We start from the raw sequence: 9,471 nt of genomic DNA on the forward strand, positions 1-9,471 counted from the left end.
TGCATATCTATAACCGTATCTGTTTCGAATTGTCCACGGTTTTTGGACAGCCCGAGGATGCGTAATGGGGTCGGTTTCCATGCTGTACTCCAATCCAGGACAGAATTTCGGCAGCACGTCAACATTGTTCTCCGGATACACAATCTCCCTTTCGGGACGTGTATTTGGAGAACAATGGGGAGGTGCTGCCGAAATTCTGGCCGGATTAGAGTAGAGCATGGAAACCGACCCCAGCTACGCATCCTTGGGTGGGATTAGGACCTATCTTAACCTATTAGAAACTATAGACACCGTGTAGATGCACTCGGGATATTTTATATTATAAAACTCGTTGACATGATAGAGAATGGATGACCGTGCATGGATGTACACGTGATAGAATCGTGGGGGTGACATGACTGCAGATTGGATTGAGAAGACCGAGACATTCTTGAATAGAGCATTTTCAAGGCTCAAAGGAGGAAAAATCACCTGGTGTCCCTGTAGTAGATGTGGAAACACGTGTAGACAGACACGGGAAGAGATGACACGTCATCTTTTCAATCATGGATTTACGAGAGACTATACCCGGTGGACCTACCATAGTGAAGCCAATCGTATGAGAGGTGAGGTTGTTAGGCAACACATCGATGATCTTGATTCTGATGCCGGGGTCGTAGACATGTTTGATGATTTTCATGAGGTACACTTCGATGAAGGACGTACGGAGGAGGAGCCAGAGGCAACCGCGAAGGCATACTACGACATGTTGGCTGCAGCATAGGAACCCCTTCACGGGCATACCTGTTGGCACTCCTTAGCCTAAACGAATTACTCCGCAAGCGCACAGAGATCGATGTAGCTTTCACCTTAGAGTATTCCAGGGTATCGAATCCACGGGGAACGATAAAGCGCTACCAGACCTAGAACTAGTTCAACCGGACCCACCAGAGGAAGAGAGGTAAGTGGGCAGAGGGTCTAACGTCGCTTAGCCAACTCATTACCCAGAAGACTTGCAACTAAACTATCTTGATCTGCTTCGGCGGCCTAAGCGAAGGGCTCAGACAGGGGTGAGAAGGGGCCCAACATACTTTTGGCAATCCTACTGCTATGAAAACACCCGAACGTGGTAGACTACAAAGGACGGACAGAGCTGTCACCACCTGCCGCCTACCACTACGGTACCGTAGGGTGGAACACAATCCTATGTAACTAACCAAGTCTAGACACCACGCCTAACACTATAGAGTTACGTACTCCTGCCTACCGGCAAGACAGAAAGCACTCTCAAATAAGTAGAACTTTCTACTTACATAGACTAGGGATCCCGCAAATCAAAGACAGAAAGTAAACAAGTAACTGAAGTAAAGAGGAAGACTAACGAGATACCGACGAGAGACGAGGAACTTCACTCCGAAGATGCTTCATTCCTCTGAACTCGGCACCGCTCCTTTACTTTGGCATTCCCCAAGACTCTCCCCTCACACTCTCCCTATTCTACTAAGATGGGACTACATCTTGCTTGAGACTCTTCTCTTCTCCAAATGGTGTGTGCTGAAATGAGGGGTGGGGGCTCCCTTTTATAGGCCTCCAAGGTGGGTTGCTTAGCTTGTAAGCAAGGCTAAGGTTGCTTAGCTTGTAAGCTAACCTATGGTTGGCTTGGCTTGAAAGCAAAGCTGTCCATGCATGCATGGCGGTTGTAACTTCCACTTGTGGGATGCACACATGATGGTTGTAACTCCCTCTAGAAGGCTGCACACGTGGCGCAAAAAGGCCAGGCCGGCCGGCCTCCCTTAGGCCGGCCGGCCTGGGGTTGCCATCCACGTGTCACCGCCTTCTTTGCTAACGGCTCTGATCTTCTGAAGATGTCGGTTGCAGTGGCATTGGTCCGAAGCGAGATAGTTGAGGGCCGGGCGGCCTGGCCTAGGCCGGCCGGCCTGGGCTTGTCCCCTCTCGGCCCTCCGTTGCACCGACTCGTCCATCAACGGTTGCATGTTATTCCTTAAGATGGTATCCAACTAGAAGATCAGATTCTCTCTGCATGTGGGTCCGTCAATCCTTGACTCAAGCTTTTCGATCTTAGGATAGGAATCTTGAGTGAAATCAAGTTGAATTGGCTTGGTTTCGTGATTTGAGACACACTGGCAAAAGATGGACACGAGGCTCCACACTGGGTAGGCCGGCCGGCCTGGCCTAGGCCGGCCGGCCTGGGAATTTTCCCAGTTCTTGCACACTGAGTTCCTGCATTCAAATATTCAACAAAACATATGGAACTTGTTAATATAAGAGAATTTGGCATGATTATGGACTTTATTTCATGAAATTAGGCGGAGCATTGGCGGCGAAAATCATCGATATCGACCGCCTGCTCACCTCCTGTTTCATGAACTCAAAGAATTCATAAGATCTATTTCTAAGCTTTCCTCATACCTTGGATTCCGGTGGCTAACACCTTCACCATTGAATATTGATCCTCAAAACAACTCGATGGAGAACATGATTCACTTCCTTTTCTCTGTACTTGGAGGTTTTGCAAGATTTTCAAAAACAGGAGGCATGCTCTCATCTCTTTCAACCCACTCTTAGTCTCTCATTTTGTGTTTGAACCTCACTAAGGTCTTTTAGAGAAACCTCTCCTACGATTAAAAGGCTTTTGTGTGGCTCAAGGTAGGGATAGAATTGCATATCTTCCTCATTTATTTTGCAAGATCAAAGATCTTGTCTTTGAGAGATCATGTCATCTTTAGAACTTGGTCATGTGCATGTGTGTGCGAGGGATGAATGTCCTTTGAGTGGTGTTTAAACTTGGCTTCTCCATCCTTTCCCTTTGTCCACTTTTTTTTTTGCTCGAGTAAGATTGTAGGATCACTCGCTTTTGTATTTTTCTCTTCTCTTTTTTCAGGGGGATGGAGAGCTTCTGCAGAACCACTTTTGATGGACTTTATTGATGAACGTGCACAGTGGATGACCAAACTACTCGATGATCATGACATTTCTCAAAAGGCAACGATGTTTGATCAAGCTCAAAGTGTCAAAAGATAGCTATGTGGGTTCAATCCTATTCATGTATGGCTCTGGATAGGACTTTGTATGGTTGAAAGTGAATAAGAGTTGCCTCTTTTTAGCTTTTTATAGGAAAACTCCAAGTCTTCGAATTAGAAAGAACATGTCTCTCATTTTGTCATATCATGAGGGTCAATAAACAAAAGTTCAAGTGATCCTATCATGCAAGTTCCAAAGGTAACAATTACTCGCTTAAGAAATAAAACTTAAGCACCTTTGGAAGTCATGTGTGAATTCATCTCTTCCATGAGTTTCATCCAAATTTTAATTTTATTTAGTTCAGAATTAATTTGAATGAAAATCAGGAAGGAAAAGAAAGATGGGGTCGCAAACCTCTGTGACGAGTTGTACATGTAGATGTTTAGGCACGGGTGTAGTCTGGCTACCTGTCTTGAGTTGCATCAGATTTTGCTCAACTTCGCCAAGGAGTTCATCTCAGTGTTGTTCATGATGTTCCTCTGCTCACTTGATGAAAATATTAGAACAAGGGGGTTGGTTGGTACACAAACATGTGTACCAACCAACTAAAGCACAAGCATGAAGCATTTTTATTTTAGTTTATTTTAATTTAATTTTTTTTCAAACATAACTGGGCGCTACTGAAACAAAACTTGAGAAATAAACTTGTGCCCATTATCCTAGACTATGGTAAGGCACGTTTAAAGTCTGGCGATGACCATAGACGGGGGCTTTAGCTCGGAAAACTCATAGACGTCTATTTCTTTGAGTTCCGGTGGTTTGGGCTAGAGGAATATATTCCCGTCATTGTCCTGGAGGGTTCGCTAGACAAGGCCCTTCCCATTTACTTCTAAGCTTGTCACGACCAAACAAACGAAGGTGGGAATTAAAGAGTAGTATCTTATTCCCCAACTTGAAATGCTTGATTTTAACCTGCTTATCGTGTCATCTTTTCATCCGCTCCTTGTAGAGTTTGGAGCTGTGGTAGGCCTTCTTCCTCCATTCATCCAATTCAGCCTATTGGATTTTTGTTTTAACCCCGGCTGATTGGATATCCATTTTCCACCTCTTAATTGCCCCATGGAATCTGAACTCAAGATCAACTAGTATACGGCAACTTTTGCCATAGATTAGCTGGTGCGGTGTTTGTCCTATCGGCGTCTTGAAGGCTGTTCGATATGCCCAGAGTGCCTCGGGTAACATGCTATTCCATCCTTTCCTATGGCATTCACTCTCTTCCGCAGAATGTTTCTGATCTTCTTGTGGAATGTTTCTACCTGGCCATTGGTCTAGGGGTGGTATGGAGTAGCAGCCCAGTGGTTTTACTCTCAACTCGCTGAGACACTTCCGTTTGGTTTTGTTTTGTGAAGTGTGAGCCTTCACTACCAGACACGACTCTTTGAAATTCAAAGCAAGGAAATGTGATTTCCTGAACCATCTTCTTTGAATTCTTCGAGTCGGCCGCAACACAGGAAGTGCTTCATCCATTTGGACTAATAGTCCATGGCCTCCAAGATGTACTTGCTTTGACATAGGGAAAGATTCACGAAGTAAACTCCCCATATGTCGATTACTTCCAACTGAAGGTTGCTCTTCAGTGGCTAAGCATCAGGGAATTGAAATTCCCGTGTTTCTGACATCTTGGGCACCGCACAGATTCTTTAGCGTCTCATAGCTTGGTTGGCTAGAATTGTACATTCTGTCAAACCTAAGCATGGATACGGAATACTTGTAGTATCATCCTTATGATAAGGAGTGGCATGCTCAAGCATCTTGCGGGTCTCACATAGCGGGATGCAGCAGTGAAGTAAACCAATAGCACCAACTTTGAATGGATAGGGGTTCTCCCAAGGGTGGTATTTGCTGAGGTGAATATAGCTTCTTCTTATCTTCATCTAGAGATATATATCCAGTCTCCATAAAATTCACTTAATTCTCATACCGTGGGCTGGATACAGTGATCTCCAGAAGAGTATCATCTCTCAAGAAGTCAATCGGTTACTCGAATCCTTGAGAGATGAGCAGCCACACAGTTTTCTGTTCCTTCCTTATCTCTGATTTTGAATTCTTGTAGGAGCAGGATCCAATGGATGAGTCGTGGCATGACTTCCTCCTTGATCAATAGGTGCTTTAGTGTAGCATGATCCGTGTATACTATCACATTGGCACCATCCAATAAGGAGCTGAACTTAAGGCAAATACCAATGCCAGAAGTTCCTTCTCCGTTTTTGCATAACTGAGATCAGGTCAATGTCTTACTTGCATAAGATTTGGCATAATGCTGATTATCCTTGCATTGACCTGGCACTGCTCAACGGCGTAATCATTTGCAACGTCCATGGCCTCGAAAGGAAATTTCCGATCGGGAGGATGTATGATGGGTGAGGAAACAAGTGCCTCATGGCACTCAATGTCCGAGGACAATCTTTTCTCTGACCATAAAGTGACACTTGCCCTTATTAAGGTCAAGGTGTGTTTCTTGGCAATTGCCAGAGACTGAGAAATCATCCATGAATGCTCTCAATTTGGTCAGAGAAAGTCACTATCTTACACCTCTGAAGTAAAGTTGGTGTGTTGCAAAGACCAACAACATTCACCGGTATGTGAATATGCCGAGGGACAGGTGAAGGTAGTCTTACTTGGTCATACGAACTTGGTGATGACCAGAATATCCATCAAGGTATTGGAAGAATGAGTGTTTAACCAGCCGTTCAAGAACCTCATCAAAGAAGCGGAGAGGATAGTGGTCATTTCAGATAGTCTTGTTGACTATCGATACACGTCCTTGATGACTTCCCTCTGAAGTGTGATATCTCTACTCTCAGAGGTGAGTGCTCTCTTCTTTGGGACAACTTGAACTAGGCTGACCAAAACACCATCTTACACGGGGTTGATGACGCCCGCGTGCACTAGTCTCAATACCTCTTGGTTCACTACCTCCCTCATCGCATTTTTAAGCCATCACTGGTGCTCTCAGGATGACTTATGGTCCAGTCCCATAAAAATGCTATGGATGCACAAGTCGGGGCTGATCCCCTTTCTAGTCCTGGAGAGAATACCTGATGGCGGGCCGATACTTTCTCTAGGACTGCAACGAGCTGCCGAGTCTCACTCTCTGTCAGCTTGTCGCTGATGAAGACTGGCATGCTACTGTTGTTGTTGTTGGAGGATGGCATTCTTCAGCCTAGGAGGCAGCGGTTTCAGCTCTAGAAGAAGATGTTGCAGTTTTTCTTCTTCGTTGAGCTTGAGGTGGCCGCCCAGATCTATTTCCTAGGTGAAGTGTATGGCATCTTCTTCAGAGATAGACTGCCTTCTCCACTGGGTCTTGCTCTGGTCTAGCCTTTTGCAATTGTATTGCCTGAATGGACTAGACTGACTGGGATCTTCTCTTTGTCAACCTCGAGCTATGAAGAGTAGCTCGGAATCCATTGGAGTTGACAAGTGGCCCTATTGGCTGACCGATCAAGAGAACTTATCACCTTCAGGGATATCGAAGATATGGAAATCCAGAAAGATCTTGTTATGCCCCATCTTCAGGGACATAACAGTGGAAAATCTTCTTACTCTCCATCATCTGGCCGTCAATCCACTTCGGGTGCTTAGGGAGAAGGACACGAGTTCCTTCGGATCGTAGAAGTTCTCTTGTGGTGCAACGTCCCCAATAGTGTAGAGGAGTTTTCAGGAATTGAATTCCGCTCCCTCTATCCATTTCTTGCTAGTGATCAAAGTAAGACCATCAATCTGTGATGTAGCATATAGGTGGCCAAACTGGCGGCCCGGTCCGGCCCGGCACGGGCCCGTCTAAGCACGGCATGTTTAGGCACGACCCGCTTAAGCACGAAAATATTAACGGGCCGTGCCGTTCCTGCCCATGGGCTGAAGTGCCGGCCCTGGCATGGCCCGAAATTGATTTAATCGGGCTGGGCCGGCCCGTTTGGCCCGGCAGTCCGGCGGCCCGAAAATGTTTAAATAGGGTTTGATAATGGATAACATAGTATTTAAACGGGCCTATCGTGCTACCCATCGGGCCGATCGGGCCGCCCTTTTTCGGGCCGTGCCTGGACGCATCCATGGGCTGATAGTGAGGCCCAGGCACGGCCCGGCACGGATAGATCGTGCTCGAGTCGGGCTAAATTGGGCCGGGTCTCGGGCCCCCATGGGCATCGGGCCAAACAGCCATCTATAATGTAGCATTTGGAATGAATGCCTCAGATCTTGAGGTAATGCACTTTTGCTCCTTCGGCATGTTCGAAACATGACCGAGGTAAAGACGAGCATTGGCATATCATCAATGAGTGGCTCATGATCTGTGGACTTGATTGGTTCGGTAATTTTCCACTATGTGTGGTGGAGGTGAGAGGACGCAGCTGATAGAGTGGTCAGTTGGTTTGGGTGGAAAAAGGGGCTCCGAAAACCAATGAAGTGTTTGCTTTAGCATCTTCTAGAATACGATGAGGTGTCCTGAATTTTGCCGCTAGCAAAGATCTTTCCCATGTTGTTCCAAGTGCGAACACTTTGGTAGCAGGGAAGCAAAAATTCATCCATCAACTTGATCCAATCTCCTTCAGCTCTCCCTGCCGTATGATCGTACCAAACTTTCGCTTCGCCCGTCAGAGAGAACGGGGAGAGCTTCACCGTAAGGTGTTTTGGTTCGAACCGGGTATGGTTGAATTCTAGCAGGTGAGGATAGGGATACTAGTCCTTTCTCATAGAGAAGGACTATGCGCAAACCATAGCTGCGAGACTGGGACTGGTCTCGTAACCTTCATATAAGGGGGGTGATAGGGTGGTGGCCGTACCAAAAACTCGCGGGATGGAACTGCCGGATAACTAGGAGTAGAACTCCATGTGGATGGGCGACAAGGTGTACAGCTGAATGATTCTAGACTAGTGATGCTACCGTTCCCCGGCAACGGCGCCAGAAAGGTTGTTGGCACTCCTTAGCCTAAACGAATTACTCCGCAAGCGCACAGAGACCAATGTATCTTTAACCTTGGAGTATTCTAGGGTATCGAATCCACGGGGAACGATAAAGCGCGACCAGACCTAGAACTAGTTCAACCGGACCCACCAGAGGAAGAGAGGTAAGTGGGCAGAGGGTCTAACGTCGGTTAGCCAACTCATTACCCAGACGACTTGCAACTAAACTATCTTGATCTGCTTCAGTGGCCTAAGCGAAGGACTCAGATAAGGGTGAGAAGGGGGCCCAACATACTTTTGGCAATCCTACTGCTATGAAAACACCCGAACGTGGTGGACTACAAAGGATGGACAGGGCTGTCATCACCTGCCGCCTACCACTACGGTACCGTGGGGTGGAACACAACCCTATGTAACTAACCAAGTCTAGGCACCATGCCTAACACTATTGAGTTACGTACTCCTGCCTACCGGCAAGACAGAAAGCACTCTCAAATAAGTAGAACTTGCTACTTACGCAGACTAGGGATCCCACAGATCAAAGATAGAAAGTAAACAAGTAACTGAAGTAAAGAGGAAGACTAGCGAGATACCAACGAGAGACGAGGAACTTCACTCCGAAGATGCTTCATTCCTCTGAGGTGGCCTACAAAAGTGGAGTAAGGCCGAGAGAACTCGGCACCGCTCCTTTACTTTGGCTTTCGCCAAGACTCTTACCTCACACTCTCCCTATTCTACTAAGATGGGACTACATCTTGCTTGAGACTCTTATCTTTTCCAAATAGTGTGTTCTGAAATGAGGGGTGGGGGCTCCCTTTTATAGGCCTCCAAGGTGGGTTGCTTAGCTTGTAAGCAAGGCTAAGGTTGCTTAGCTTGTAAGCTAAGCTATGGTTGGCTTGGCTTGAAAGCAAAGCTGTTCACGCATGCATGGCGGTTGTAACTTCCACTTGTGGGATGCACACATGATGATTGTAACTCCCGCTAGAAGGCTGCACACGTGGCGCAAAAAGGCCAGGCCGGCCGGCCTCCCCTGGGCCGGCCGGCCTGGGGTTTCCATCCACGTGTCACCGCCTTCTTTGCTGACGGCTCTGATCTTCTGAAGATGTCAATTGCAGTGGCATTGGTCCGAAGCGAGGAAGGTGGGGGCCGGGTGACCTAGCCTAGGCCGACCGGCCTGGGCTTGTCCCCTCTCGGCCCTCCGTTGCACCGACTCGTCCATCGACGGTTGCATGTTATTCCTTAAGACGGTATCCAACTAGAAGATCAGGTTCTCTCTGCATGTGGGTCCGTCAATCCTTGACTCAAGCCTTTCGATCTTATGATAGGAATCTTGAGTGAAATAAAGTTGAATTGGCTTGGTTTTGTGATTTGAGACACACTGGCAAAAGATGGACACAAGGCTCCACACTAGGTAGGCCGGCCGGCCTGGCCTAGGCCGGCCGGCCAGGGAATTTCCCCAGTTTTTGCCTGTTTTTGCACACTGAGTTCCTGCATTCAAATATTCAACAAAACTTGTGGAACTTGTTAATATAAGCGAATTTGGCATGATTA

This window comes from Panicum virgatum, chromosome 4N (genome assembly GCF_016808335.1).
Source record: "Panicum virgatum strain AP13 chromosome 4N, P.virgatum_v5, whole genome shotgun sequence".
In the NCBI taxonomy this organism is placed as follows: Eukaryota; Viridiplantae; Streptophyta; class Magnoliopsida; order Poales; family Poaceae; genus Panicum; species Panicum virgatum.